Source organism: Ovis aries, chromosome 11 (assembly GCF_016772045.2).
Source record: "Ovis aries strain OAR_USU_Benz2616 breed Rambouillet chromosome 11, ARS-UI_Ramb_v3.0, whole genome shotgun sequence".
In the NCBI taxonomy this organism is placed as follows: domain Eukaryota; kingdom Metazoa; phylum Chordata; class Mammalia; order Artiodactyla; family Bovidae; genus Ovis; species Ovis aries.
Window position 1 is genome coordinate 57716368 of NC_056064.1, and position 14550 is coordinate 57730917.

The window sequence follows — 14550 nt, forward strand, 5'->3', positions numbered from 1 at the left end:
TGTCCGACTCTTTGCGACCCCATGGACTGCAGCACGCCAGGCCTCCCTGTCCATCACCAACTCCCGGAGCTCGTTCAAACTCACGTCCATTGAGTCGGTGATGCCATCCAACCATCTCATCCTCTGTCGTCCCCTTCTCCTCCTGCCTGCGATCTTTCCCAGCATCTGGGGCTTTTAGACAGAACTCCATCTCCCGGGAAGCAGTTCGGCCCCGCCCCGCCCCTTTCGCGCGCCCCGCCCGCCCTGCCGCGGCCCGGCTGCTATATAAGGGCTGGAGTCTGGCCACGGGTAGAGAGCGCGGTGGCGCGGGCGCGGAACTGCGATCCTGAGAATCTTCACCCTGCAGCGGCAGCCGTGAGAAGCCTCGGCGCTTCTCACCTGCGTCTCTCTTGCCTGCCTGGCGCCAGCCCCGAGCCGCCCGGGCCCCGCGCACCTGTAGACCCGAGGCCCAGACTGCCTCTGCCCCTAATGCTTTTCCGGGCTTGGCAGAGGGGTTCCCGGCGGGGATTCCTGGGGTCGCGCTGGTGATACGCAGTGAAGAAAGGCGAGCTGCTGCGTCCGAGCTGGGTGCTCTCAGAGCGCAGGGAGGCGGGCTGCGATCGGCGGGGCGCCCCTGGGGAGCCCGGGCCGGCGAACCCGCGCGCAATCTCCGCGGGTCCCGGGCGCCGAGGCCGGGACGGCCGGCGCTTTGGCCTTGGATGGAAATGGGGACCGGGCCTCCGGACCCTCTACCGTGGATTACTTGGTGCATCTCGGCGGGGCTTGATGACCCACGACCTCGTCTCCATCCGTGGATTGGTGCGTGCTACTCAACAGTCGGGTCGCTTCCCTGGAGGTAAGTCTCCCCGCGATTCGGGGAGGAGGGAATATAATATGACCCCCTGCGTCGCTTTATGAAAGTCTTGCGGTTCTGGGTTGAGATTTTTGTTCTTGTAATTGACATCCTCTCAGAGGCCGTTTTAGCCATCGTCTGCCTCCCGGCGGAGCGGATTCCCGGTGGTCATCGCCTATCTGGGCGCCCTGGCTCATCGCCTTTCCAACGCCGCCTAGCCACCGGCCGCCCCCGCGGGATAGGGCCCCGGCCTGGGGTGAGGTCCGCATCCTCGAGGTCCCCGCCCACCCCCCTGGCACTTACTACCTTTTAAGCACGTCGCGCTGCGGGGCCGTTACCTCGGTGAGCTCGCGACGTCTGCTTGCCTGCGACTCAGAGTGCGATCTAGGGGCAGCGCCTGTCTCCCCTCTCCCCGTGGGGGGTGGGGAATGTCTCCGGTCCCCCGTCGTGGTCGCCGAAGAACGGCTTTACTGCAAGGACCGCACCACCCATCAGGGGGTTCACTGAATGGGTGAGAGGTGTCAGGAATTCCCTCCAATGCTACTAACCACCTCCCCTCCCCCATCAGGGCAGATTGTTAGTGGAAGAGGTTTCCTCGCCAGCCTCAGGAGAGGGGCTTCGTCTTGAGTCCTGAACTGAACGCAAACTGCCTCTGCATCCACAGCTCCCCTCTCTCCTCCTTTTGTGCGGGCTCCTCGGAGCAGCACCCTGCCTTGTCACCAAGTAGGCTCCGAGTACTTGTTTGTTGAGTGAATGACTGAGCCAGGCTGCCTTGATGTATGGATTAACCCAGGGCCTCCTTTCGCTTGTCCTTTGGCACTTGGCCTCAACTCCCGAGACTTGCCCCGTGAAGACTGTTCCCTGGGGATGCTTTCCCAGGTGGAGGATTCCCTCCCCTGCCTCCTCCAGCCCTGTCTGCAGTCTGTTTGTGATGGTCCATTTCCTGTCCAGCGGTCCCCCTTGCATAGAACGCGTCTGGAAGCTGTCACGGGTCTCCCTTGGGCGCCAGGGCCTCCCGTGAGCACGTGCTTGGGAAGGTGGGAGAACCAGGCGCCGCTGGAAGGAAAAAGATGTGTTGGTTCTGCTCCTTTCCCAGAAGCCAGTGTTCTGGCCACTCCCGGGTCCCTGGTACTGCCTACCTGGTGCAGGGTGTACCCTGTGGTCCTGCCCACCCTCTCTGGGAGAGGGGCTGTTGAAATTGTCCCACTGACGGCCTGGAAGCCCACCTCTGCATCCCCATCTGATTTTTAAAAGTAATCCGCTGTCCTTTCTCTGTCTTTTATAGAAAACTAAAAAAAAAAAAAAAAAAAAATTGCAAAATTCAGGAAACACCCAGTTCCCACAGTAATGCTGGCAATTTGACATATTTCCTCACTGCTGAAACCCCTGCAATGTATACAACGTTGGTTCCCGCTCTATCCCCCGCCTCGCTTTTTTTTTTGAATATTTCCCCACATAATGACTGTATTCGCTACAGACACTGAATCATAGTTTGCGTGACAATTCTCCCATTGTTGGACACCGAGGTATTTCCAAATTTTTACCCTTTGAAGTCATGCATTGGTGAGTGTCTTTTGTACATAAGGATTTGTCCACATTTTGAATTATTTCCTTTGGAAAATTCCCAGAAGCCACTCTTTGCTCTAAATCAGTCATGCCTAAAATAAAAGGAGTGCCCTTCTTGGTGGACCTTTACCAGGTGGGCTTGGATGAAGGCTGCAGCGCTTAGCCTGCAGATAACACCGAAGCTGGGAGCCAGGATACAGTAGGAGCCCAGACAATGCTCACTGAGTGAATGCAGTGTTTCGTTGCCTTTTGTTTTTCCTGAAGCGAAGAATTGATCAGAACTGGCTGTGAGAGTAACTTAAAATTTGCCTTCAGGGCTGGGATTGAAATTATTTTAGCAATGCCGGAGATTAAGATTTACGAGGAAGCTGGATTCAAAATGCTGTCCTTTTACAAATTATTACTGCTTAAAAAACTCGCTTATTTATATTTATCTGTGGCTGTGCTGGGTCTTCGTTGCCGGGCAGGCTTTTCTCTAGTTGCTGTGAGCGGGGGCTCTGCTTTCGTTACGGTACCTGGGGTTCTCACTGTGGTGGCCTCTCTTGCTGTGGAGCACAGGCTCTGGGCACAGGCTCAGTAGCTGCGGCTCCTGGGCTCTAGGCACAGGCTCAGTAGTTGCGGCACATGGACTTAGTTTCGCCGAGGCATGTGGGATCCTCTTGGGATCAGGGATCGAACCCATGTCCCCTGCATTGGCAGATTGATTCATCATTGAGCTGCCAGGGAAGCCCTATTATCAACTTTTGATTTTGATAGGAGTCTAGATTTTGGGGAAAGTTGAAAAATAATACATGGAGTTCCCTTATACCCTTCACCCAGCTTCCTTGTGTGTTAATATCTTATCGACCCACAGTGGGATGATCAGCACGGGGATTAATAGTAATGGAATACTTTGAACCCATCTTTAGGCCTCATCCACATTTTCCCAATGGTCCCACTAATGTCTTTTTTTTCTGGTCCATGATCCATTTCAGGATCCTGAATGGCAGAAAGCGCTGTCATGTAAAAACGTGAACGTTGAGAGTGAGTCAGCAGGCTGTCTTCTTTAAAAACCACTCACTTCAGGCATGATTGACATACAAAAACCCATACGTGTTTTATGCCTGCAACTCGGTGAGTTTGGTCACCAAAAAACACTGTGAGACTGGCACCACAACCCATGCCGTAAACATACCCATCACCTCCAAAATTTTCTTCCACCCTCTTATTTACTATCATTTTTTGACAGCAAAAGCAGTTAACAGAAGAGCTACCCTCTTAGCAAATTTTCAAATGTCCAATGCCCACATACTCAGTCACTCAGTGGTGTCTGACTCTTGGCGACCCCATGGACTGTAGCCCGCCAGGCTCCTCTGTCCGTGGGATATTTCAGGCAGGAATACCGGAGCAGGTTGCCATTTCCTCCTCCAGGGGATCTTCCTGGCCCAGGGGTTGAACCTTCGGCTCCTGTGGCTCCTGCATTGCAGGTGGATTCTTTACCACTGAGCCGTCAGGGAGGCCCTCAGATATCCAGTGCAGGGTCATTGACCATAGATGCTGTGCTTCACGGTTATGCATCTCCGCAGACCGTCTTTATTCCGGAGGTTTAAAATTGAGAAGTCTGTTCCATCTTCTCCCGCAGGTTAACTCACCCCCTCCTCCCAATTTACGGCCAGCAGGGCAGATGAGCCCCTTCAGGGTGTGGAGGGGAGAGGACTCTTGATCACGAGCGGGCGGTGCGTCCCTGTATACCCTCTCCTTCCTCTGTGGACCTTCCCTGGGAGTGAGTGGTTACAGCCTGATCTGTCCTGACCTGCTTTGGGGGGTGGGGAGGAGGTGGAGGATGTCATCTGGGTTGCGTGAGAGCCCGCCGCCAAGCCCAGAAACCCCCATTGTCGGGGAGTCCGGCGCGCACTGCCTGGGGGGTGACTCACGATGCCTGGGCGGCAGGTGTGCCTGCTGCTAAGTGTGCAAACCAACCCAGTGAGGCAGAGTTTCCCGGTGATCTGAGCAGGTCTAAAGGAACAGGGGCTTCCGCTTGTTCCTCAGAGTGGACCGAGGGTTTTGTCCAGCCGTCTTGGGCTGGGGAGGGGTCCCCCTCTTCTTTGGGGGTGAGCAGAGCCAGCCTGGAGGGGTGTTTGGAAGCGACCGCTGTGAATGGAAGCTGGCCCAGCGTCTTTGCATAAGAGAGCCCTTGTGTGGCGTTGAGGAGCCCCGTGAAAGGGTTCCTTCTCCCTGCATCAGAGACCGCCGCAGCCCAGAGCTTCCCCCGACAACACACACGCAGACCCGGGCTGTCCTCTCCAGCCGCGGCTGATTGCCTGCACATAGAGTGGAGGTGATGTTTGCTTGGGATGAGGAAGTTCTGAGGTTACTTAACTCTCAACCAGACAGGTTTCTGTCGTCCAGATGGAGCTTCTCGGTTACTGTCAGGGTCACGTAGACTTGATTTTTCTTATGCTCCGAGCCTTCCTATTATAGCTTGTAAACGGAAAGACTGTCATCCCCTCTCCCCCCACCCCGCCCCGCCCCAGTGCCCTGGCACAGACGTTTTCTCTCACCAGCCAGCTCCAGTGAGGATCATAACAGGAAGTCTCGGTGGGAGAGGGCTTCGGGATGCTGGAGCTGAACAGTCCTGGAATAGCCCTCCGTCTACACTCGCCTTCTTCTCCTGCGTGGTGACTCCTTGAGGGCCCTCCCTGCCAGCTCTTCCCAGACCAGCTGCTCCAAGGGATTGACCCCCTGGCCTGCACCGTGTGGTTTGCATAAAAAATGAATTGCTTGGCGAATTTGGTTAAAAAAAACAACAACTATTCTTAGCAACCATCCCACCCTCCCCCACTTTTAGAGGTTGTTTTGGTATGTAGGGGGCAGGGACGGTGCTCAGAGATGTGCGTTTTTAACAAGCTCCCTCGCCCTAGATGGACACTTGAAGAAACACAGAGTTGGTTGACTTCTTGGCCAGCTACAGCCAGAACTGAGCCTTTTCCCTGTCAAGGGTACCCAGCCGCAAAGCTTCTCTGTCTTCCTCCTCTTTCAGGAAGTCTCCCCGGCTTACCTCCACCTGGTGTGGCGCCCACATGTACTTAATTGGTTTTGCTGGCACAGGTTGTGACCTGGAAATCTTGAAATCAGGTGCCCTTTGTTCGTGGTTAAGGTAGAAGGGGCTGCGTTTGGGTGAAGGATAAAGAGCTGCAGTTCTTGGCTTCAGGAGTAAGATCTTCAGCCTCTCCTCTGCGGTTCATGAGTTTCCCCAGCAGCTGGGAAGATGCCCCTGAAAAGGCAGCCCCCCCGGGGTGTTTGTGAGCCTAAGCAGGCCCCGCTACTCCTCTTCCTGAGCAGCACTGTCCTAGGCAGTGTCGGCCCTCGACACGGAACTGGTTGGGGTCCCCACACCATCACAGGAGTGCTGCACTCGCCCCCTTTGACAGGAGGGGGTGGTCCTGGGTGAACTTCTTGTTGGTTGAACTGTGCCATTGGTGAAAGATGGTCTGTTGCAAACCCCCCGGCCTCCCTTCCTCTACAGACTCGGTTTGAGCCTGGAGAAACGTCTATACACAAGGAGTCTCGGGTGATCACGTGCTGTGCGAAGGGCCTGGAGGAAGTTTGTTAGCTCCAGGAATGCTGAAGTGGCAAGTTCCTGTCAAAGAACCCTTTTTGTGACGTGAATCATCACCTCCTCCCGTATTTGGTGTGTTCGTACAGGTTTCTGCACAGAAGGCCTGAAACCAGGTGCCTTCCGGAGTTGGTAAAAACAGACGCGCCGTGTTTGAGCGAGTGACTAAGGGACTGCAGTCTGGGCCCCTCAGGTCCGGGAGGCTCCCGGGTGCTTGGAAAGTGCCTCTTATAGGCTCTAGTTTTAACGGCTTCCAGACCCGCTGTATGTGTTCCTATGCTGATGTGCTCAGCTGTGTCCGATTCTTTGCCGCCCTTTGGACTGCAGCCTGCCAGGCTCCTCTCTCCATGGGGTTTTTCAGGAATACTGGAGTGGGTGGCCATTTCCTCTTCCAGGGGATCTTCCTGACCCAGGGATGGAACGTGCATCCCCTGTGTCTCCTGTACTGGAGGAGGGTTCTTGACTTGCTGAGCCTTTGGGGGCCTATAGGGTCTGATTTTAATGGATTTCAGACCCACTGCCTTTGCCTGAAACATGGGCTGTTACTTGCAGTGGAGTTTTTCAACTGCTTTTGCGTCACTGCCCCACTGGGCACCATCTTCAGCTTGGTGACGTGTCACCCACCTTCTCCAGAAGAAGATATTGAAGCACAAATGAGGTGGATGCCCACCCGGAGAACCAGCCCCGAACTCCGTGACAAGGGAGTATTCTGCAAGCGTTGGTGGGGGGAGATGGAGAGAGGATTCATGATTTGAGGGAACTTTGGGGTGAATCCTCTCTGTCCACGTGTCCTGCATGATCAGATTATATATATGAAGTTTGCCATATGTAAGTTTTTTTTAAAAAAGCAATGACATTTCGTGAATCCCTTTTCTGTATGGTCACATGGCCTAGAAGTGCCCTTTTGCGGTTAGCTGTCAGACGCCAGGTCTCTGTGGTGACTCCGGTAGAGCCAGGGTCAGCACCTGGGTCCAGATGACCCCCTCTGGTCTGGAGTTTTCTCCCCGGAGCTGTGAGTGGGCCCTGAAAGCTCTGTCTGATCCTGTTTGTCATCAGACGTCCCAAACCACGTGTGTCCAGCCTCAAGGTAGGGTTGGGGTGGGGGCGCGGGTTTTGTTGACCCCTGGGGTCCCGCATGTTTGCCCCCCGGGTTTGGGATCCTTTGTCTGTCCTGACCTCTGCACTTTCCCCTGTGTGCTGGGTGGAAAGTGACCTTGTGTCTCTGGAGCCACCGTGAATGTGGTTCTTTTTCATTTTTCTTTTTTTCATTGCAATTTAAAAATAATTAAAAAAAAATTAAACAGCAAGAAACAAAGCTGTTATTACTGTGGCTGGGGTGACAGAGCAGGGCTATCCCAAGCCCGGGAGGAGGCTTTCTTTTCTTTGAGGGGAGGGGCCTTTCTGTGTGTATGTTCAGTCGTGTCCAACTCTGTGCGACCCTATGACTGCGGCCCACCAGACTCTTCTGTCCATGGGATTCTCCAGGCCAGAATACTGGAGCGGGTTGCCATGCCCTTCTGCAGGGGAACTTCCCGACCCAGGGATCCAACCCAGGTCTCCCACATTGCAGACTGTTTTCCGTCTGAGCCCCCAGGAAAGCCCCTTTGGGTGACCGTGCCTCCTCTGGCTTCTCATCAGATATCTGCCCATGGTCAGGCAGAGGAAGTTTCTCTGAGTTGAAGGGAGCCCGTGGCCACTGGCAAGCCAGTTGGGAAACGTAGAGGTTTGGGCATTTTAATTGAATTTCCTAAGTGGGCCCCAGGAGTGCGGTTAACCAGGGAGCTGAGCCGGCCCCGGCTTCGCGTTCCGCCCTGGCCACTGGGCTTTTCCGCCTTTCCTGGAACCGCTTTACTCACCGCTTCCCGCTGCTCTCTTTCACCCTGGCCCCTGCCCGCCCCCTGCCCTGTGTGTGAACCTGGACCCTTTCTTCTTTTCCAGACGTTTGCCTCTGCCCTGTCGCCCTGGGCATCTGTCTGTAGGGTGCTGACTTGGGGATGCTGTTGGTGTGGCTGGGCTCACTGGCCAAACTGGCCGTTGGATGTTGCCTGTTCCCTCTTCCCTCCACAGCCCCATGTAAGGATGCAAAAAGTTCAAGCCACTGGCCAGCGCCGGCTCCTAGGGCCGTGATGTTATGTTGGGAAGAGAGAGGAGCCAGCCTCAGGCAGGCGGGAGCAAGTGATCTACAGCCCGTTTCCCTTGGTCCCGACAGCCCTGGATACGGGCACTCCCATCTCTGGCATCTGGGCCTTAGGGAGTTGAGGGAGCATCCTTACGGCCCCAGAGCTTTACAGGATGAAGCGCTGGTTCCGAGACAGGTTATGGCACGTGCCCAGCGCTGGGGTCCCATCCCGCCCCCATCACTTGTACACGTTGCTGAGCCTCTGCGTTCAGTTCCCCATCTGGGGCTGCTGTTCAGTCACTAAGCCCTGTCCATCTCTTTGTGACGCATGGATTGCAGCACACCAGGCTCCCCCGTCCTTCACTGTCTCCAGAGTTTGCTCCCATCATGTCTACTGAGTCGATGATGCCATCCAACCATTTTATCCTCTGTCACCCCCTTCTCCTCTTGCCGTCAGTCTTTCAATCTTTCCCAGCATCAGGGTCGTTTGCAATGAATCAGCTCTTCACATTAGGTGGACAAAGTATTAGAGCTTCAGCTTCAGCATCAGTCCTTCCAGTGAATGTTCAGAGTTGATTTCCTTTAGGATTGACTGTTTTGATCTCCTTGCAGTCCAGGGACTCTCAAGAGTCTTCTCCAGCACCACAATTCGAAAGCATCAATTCTTCAGAGTTCAGCCTTCTTTATGGTCCAACTCTCAGATCTCTACATGACTACTAGAAAGGAGTGGGTGTCTTTTAATTTCCTCATCCACCAAAGGAGGATATTTTTAGGTGGCTCGATTTTGGTTGCCAGTTGTAGAGAAACCAGCTCTAACTGGCTGAAACCATGGAGTTTGAGGGTGTCCATCTAACTAAGAAGTCTGGGTGTTGTGCTTTTGGGGATCTTCTTGGCTTTGTGTTTTTCTCCAGTTCTTTCCATCTGTCGTGGAAGCGGGAACAGCAGAAGCCTGGGCAGGCCCCTGCCTCTGTGGACCCAGAAGAAGAAGGAAGATGCCTTTGTCTCAGCATTCCCGAGGGACAGCCCCAGAAGTGCGCTCAGCCCTGGACCCGTCCCTGTGGCTGGGAGGGGGAGCACGCTGATTGCATCTTGTTCTCACCTGCCCCGCACCTGCGTCTGTGGGTGGAGGCCCTTCCCTCCCCAAAGCCACAGGGACTCTGCAAGGTGGGAGGATGCAGAGAGATGGCCCCAGATGTTTACTGTGGACGGCTGGGCTCCTGGATGACGCAGCAGAGTGGTTTGTGGCGGGGGCAAGGAATTGGTCCTCCTCACCTTGGAATATGTAGGAGCTGGGAGAGTCCATGCCTGAATGATCATGGAGACTGATATAGGAATGAAGCTCCGCAGTTCTCTCCTCTGAACTGCTGAACCTGAGAGTCTGTTTTTTCATGGGACATCACCTCACTCCATCGGGGAGCCAGGAAGTCCAGCCTCACAGTGTCCACCTCTTGTTCCTAGAACAGCAGCCCAGTGCATGGAATGGCACCTCTCCCGGAGATTTCTTCAGAAGCTCCTTTCCTAACTCTGCGCATCTCTTGAGCAGTGGTGGCAGAGGGGTCCCTTGCTTGACTTGAGAAGCCCCGCCTGGGCGCTGCAGACCTCTTGCCGGGCTCTTGTGTTTGGCAGCTCAGGGAGGAGATGGAGCTCCCTGTTTTAATCAAACGAGGGGCTCACTCTAGGGCAGCTGCCCAAGTGAGTCAACTTAGACGGTTCCACTGTGTTTTCACATCCCTGGTCCGACTTGTATCCCAACTTCTGGGGGCTGCTTGTAAGAGACACAGCTGTGCTTTCCACGCTGTTGGGCTCAAGGTGTGTGTGTGTGTGTGTGTGTGTGTGTGTGTGTGTGTTCCCGTGTACTCAGTCATGTCTGACTCTTTGCAACCCCCTGGACTGTAACCCACCAGGCTTTTCTGTCTGTGGGTTATCCCAGGCAAGAATACTGGAGTGGACTGCCATTTCCTTTTCCGGGATCTTGCCAACCCAAGGATCGAACCCATGTCTCTTGTGTCTCCTGCATTGGCTGGCAGATTCTTTACTGCTGAGCCACCAGGGAAGCCTGAGCTAAAGGTAGGGGACCTCATTTTCCTTATACAGGTAGCCATTGTTTGAGGAGCTGTGACTCATGCTCACCGGTTGCAGAGTTCTTAAAGGAAACCCTCGCGCCCCAACAGGTGCTCCTAGCTGTCCTCATTCACTGTCGGTAGAAAAGCTCATTGTCATGGTAATCACCTGGGATATGGACAGGCCTTTTTAGGGAGTGTGGAGAAGTGCAGGAAAGGGGTGTGGGGGAGGTGATCCACGTCCCAGGAAGCTGCTAGCCACCGCATGTAACGTGGCCCCATTTAATAGACAAGGAAACGAGGCTTCCAGGACTTAAGATACTTGTCCAAAATCACTTTGCTGGCCAGCGGCGGAGCCAGAAGCAATCTGCTTCTAGGTTGGCACGTGATTGTCCAGCTCGGAGTTGCAAGCTTGGCTTCCTGCTGCTTCTGGGAAATGCTTTGTCCTTGTTGTTCAGCCACTGAGTTGTGTCTGACTCTTTGAGACCCCATGGACTGCAGCACGCCGGGCTCCCCTGTCCTTCACTGTCACCTGGAGTCTGCTCAAATTCATGTCCATTGAGTCGGTGATGCCATCCAACCATCTCATCCTCTGCCGCCCCCTTCTCCTCTTGCCCTCAGTCTTTCCCAGCATCAGGATCTCTTCCAATGAGACAGCTCTTTGCATCAGGTGATCAGAGTGTTGGAGCTTCAGCTTCAGCATCAGTCCTTCCAATGAATGTTGAGGACACATTCTGGAAGGTGCTAGAAGTCACAAATCATAGTGTTTTGATAGCCTTTCTAGCGCTCTCATCACCCTTCACGTCTTCCTCCCCAGTAACCCACCAGTAAGTCTAAAACAGTGCTTCCTCCTCCGTCTCCTGTTGGAGGTGAGGCCAGAATCCTTTCAGAAGCAGAGCTGGAAATAGACTTTGCTCTCCTCTGCAGAGATGACAGTGAACTCTGCGTGAAGATGGTTAACACCGATTCATTGAGAGACGCGTCTCATGTCCTGGAGTTTCCCTGAGGAAGAGTTCTCAGGAGCTGCTCCCCTCATTCTGAGTTGTCCCCCCAGTTCCAATCCATCTGCTTTGCTGTCGTCATGCTCCTCTCTACAGATGTAACATCAGGTTTGGAGAAATACAAGTCTCCGCACACCCAGTGGCCAGCACGGATCAGGACTCAGGTGCCGGTCCGCTTGATTTTCAGACCGGCACGTTTTCGCATTGGATGGTCCTGACTCTGTTTGCTTAGGAGGTGCACAACTGTCCAGAGCGGGCATGGGCATCACGCCCTTTGTTGCTGAAATCCACAGAGGATGCTGAGCCCAGGGCTTACCGTGTTGGGTTACCATCATGTCTTCCATCTCTCACATTTGTGAGCATATAGAATGGGGGTTGTGGGGAGGGCCCTGCGTCCTCGATGAAGAAGGCTTGGAAGGGTAGGTGCACGTGTTTGAGTGGGACAGGAAGGTGGCCTGGAGCATCGTCAAGGCATTTGATGAAAACGTTGTGTTGAGGATGCTAACTTTTATTTCCTGGGACAGAGCTGTGTGTGCTTTACTCCATGCGTGCAAAGCTTTGGTGAGTTTTCAGAGCAGAGCCACGGCCAGGCATGCCCTTCTGATGTTATACTTGGAAACGGAGGTGAGCTCCCCAGTGCGGTGGGCTTCTCGCGTGGCTTTCAGTTCAGTTCAGTTCAGTTGCTCAGTCGTGTCTGACTCTTTGCGACCCCATGAATCGCAGTGGCTTTAGTGGTAAAGAATCTGCCTACCAATATAAGAGATGTAAGAGACTCGGGTTCAGTCCTTGGGTCGGGAGGATCCCCTGGAAGAGGGCATGGCAACCCCCCGCAGTATTCTTGCCTGGAGAATCCTATAGACAGAGGAGCCTGGCGGGCTACAGTCCATGGGGTCGTGGAGTCGGACACGACTGAACGACTGAGCGTGCACGCGTGAAGCTGTGCCATCGTCACCAGCAAATGTGTCGAGGACCAGGCGGAACATTGCCCCGTCTAAGCCGCGCTCCGTCAGCCACCGTGTACTCTGACCTTCGCACGAAGGACCTTTTAACTGGTGTGGTTGGGAGGGTACAGGAATCCAATATTCTTGTCCAGTAATTGCCAGATTAGACCTGAATAAACTCACCCACGGGCTGCTCGCTCTCTGCTTTCGCAGTGCTGTCTTTCTCCTCCAGTCCTTCCCCTCCCTGAGCTTCTGCAGCACTGACAACCGCAACATGACACATTGTTGTTGTTTAGTTGCTGAGTCGTGTTCGAGTCTTTCATGACCCCGTGGACTGTAGCCCACCAGACTCCTCTGTCCATGGGATGTTCCAGACAAGGATATTGGAGGTTGCCGTTTCCTTCTCCAGGGGATCCTCCCAATCCAGGGACTGAACCTGCGCCTCCTGCATTAGCAGGCAGGTTCTTTACTGCTGAGCCACCAGGTAGCCCCATAACACTGTATCCTGGCTGCTAGCAGTGCCTATTGTTTCGCGTGCATGCGTCTTTCTTCTTTGGTGACATCAGAAGTGAGTGCCGTCTGATCTCAGAGCACCTGGCCTGATGCCGACTCCAGTACAGACCACGTGTGCTCGGCGATCTGACTGGCCCGAGGCTCATGCAGCTCTGTCAGCTCGCTGCTGTGTGTGTGTGGGTGCTGGGTCCTTGGACCCCATCTAGGGGACCCCAACACCATGTGTGTGTGTGCTGGGTCCTTGAACCCTGTCTAGGGGACCCCAACACCATGTGTGTGTGTGCTGGGTCCTTGGACCCTGTCTAGGGGACCCCAACACCGTGTCTGTGTGTGCCGGGTCCTTGGACCCCGTCTAGGGGACCCCAACACTGTGTCTGTGGGTGCCGGGTCCATGGACCCTGCCTAGGGGACCCCAACACCGTGACTGTGGGTGCCGGGTCCATGGACCCCGCCTAGGGGACCCCAGCACCGTGACTGTGGGTGCCGGGTCTATGGACCCCGTCTAGGGGACCCCAGCACATTCTGTTGGAGAAACAGCTGTGGGTGTCTCGCTTTCAGACAGCGTGCCTGGTCTTCGCTTGGTGTGGCCCTGGGCACTTTGATCCCTCTTTGTGCCAGTTGCTCGGCCGAGAGCCCTGGGCTCTGCCCGTCTCCGTCTCTGACTTTGCCTTTAGTTTGGGAACAGCTTGTGCCACATCTGGGTCCTCAGTTCCCTCCCTCCAGACCTGAGACATGGACTAAGCGGCTCCTTGATTAATTTCAGCCCAGAGGATGTCTGCCCTTGCCTCCCTCGCTGTTGTGGGCGGATGACCAGAGCAAGGCAGGCAAGAAGAGACCCCCGGTCCTTGCCAGCACTCACACCACCCCAGCTCATGTGCAGCTTCGCTTGTTGGAGAAGCCCTCGATTCAGCTTAAACGAAATCAAAACACGCAACAGGCTCGTGGGGCCGTCTTCTGAAACATCCTCAGGAATAGTTTGGGATGTCCTCAGAAGTCTGTTAGGGTGACCTTGTACCGAAATCAACAACTCAAAGAGTAAACGGGGGTGGTCCCTGGCAGTGCAGTGGTTTAGGCTCTGTGCTTCTACCGCAGGGGGCGAGGGTTCAGGCCCTGGTTGGGGAACTAAGATCCTGCATGCGACACGGCCAAAAAAATAAATACATAAAAAAACAGTAAAATATTCTTTTCAAAAAAGCAAATGAGCTGCCTCACCAGTGGATGGAGAGATCACTGTTTCTCTAAGGGCCTTTGGGCACCCTCGCCTCCCACTTTCCCGAGTGAATGTTTGGTCTCAGTCTGCCTTCCAAGGACTGATGATGGAACAGACGCCCTTCACGTAGGAAAAAACAAGACGCGCTTCTTTGCTGCCGGCTGGTGGCTTCACATCCTGGGTTTGGGAGGCTCCCAGGTGGGGAGCTGGCAAAGCAAACAGGTTTGAGTAGCAGTCTGCTCTGCTGGCCTGTGCCCCGTCCTCAGGCTGAGATGTCTTCCGACAACCTGGACTGTTCTGGGGAGTGAGACGTCCTCCCCATGCCCCCTCCCCTTCCCGCCCTGACCTCCCTCCCTTCCTCTTAAGAAAAAAAAAATCCTTCCCGCTTTCAGCATCCGTGTCTTTAAGAATTCTCCTCATTGTCGCCCGGGACAGAGACCCTTCTGTGAGAGTCTGTTGGAGGCCTGTCCTCGGTGACACCCCGCCCCCTGTATTAAAAGACCATTGGAACAAGTTCCCCATTCTCCTCTGGAGAGGGTCCCCCTGTCCCGGGCCAAGCCACTCTTAAGGGAGCGTTTATCCTGGGACACTCGGTTTACAAAGCCTGCTGGAGTGTCAGATAAGCTCACTCAGACCCGCGAGGGGAGGAGGACAAAACTCCTTTTATTTCCAGCCCCCGGGGGAAGACCGGCAGAGACCTCGTGCTGGAGATG

At 54.7% G+C, this 14550-nt stretch overlaps 1 protein-coding gene across 5 annotated transcripts in view; it reads left to right on the top strand.

Moving 5' to 3' along the window:
• The first annotated feature begins 290 nt into the window (after positions 1-290).
• The window catches only part of LOC105616444 (uncharacterized), a 157341-nt gene continuing 143081 nt past the window's right edge, over positions 291-14550 (top strand). For all 5 annotated transcript variants that reach the window (XR_009595415.1, XR_009595416.1, XR_009595413.1 and 2 more), the window contains exon 1: positions 291-835. The gene's annotated coding sequence lies outside the window, so the exon portion shown is untranslated. The remainder of the gene's footprint in view (positions 836-14550) is intronic.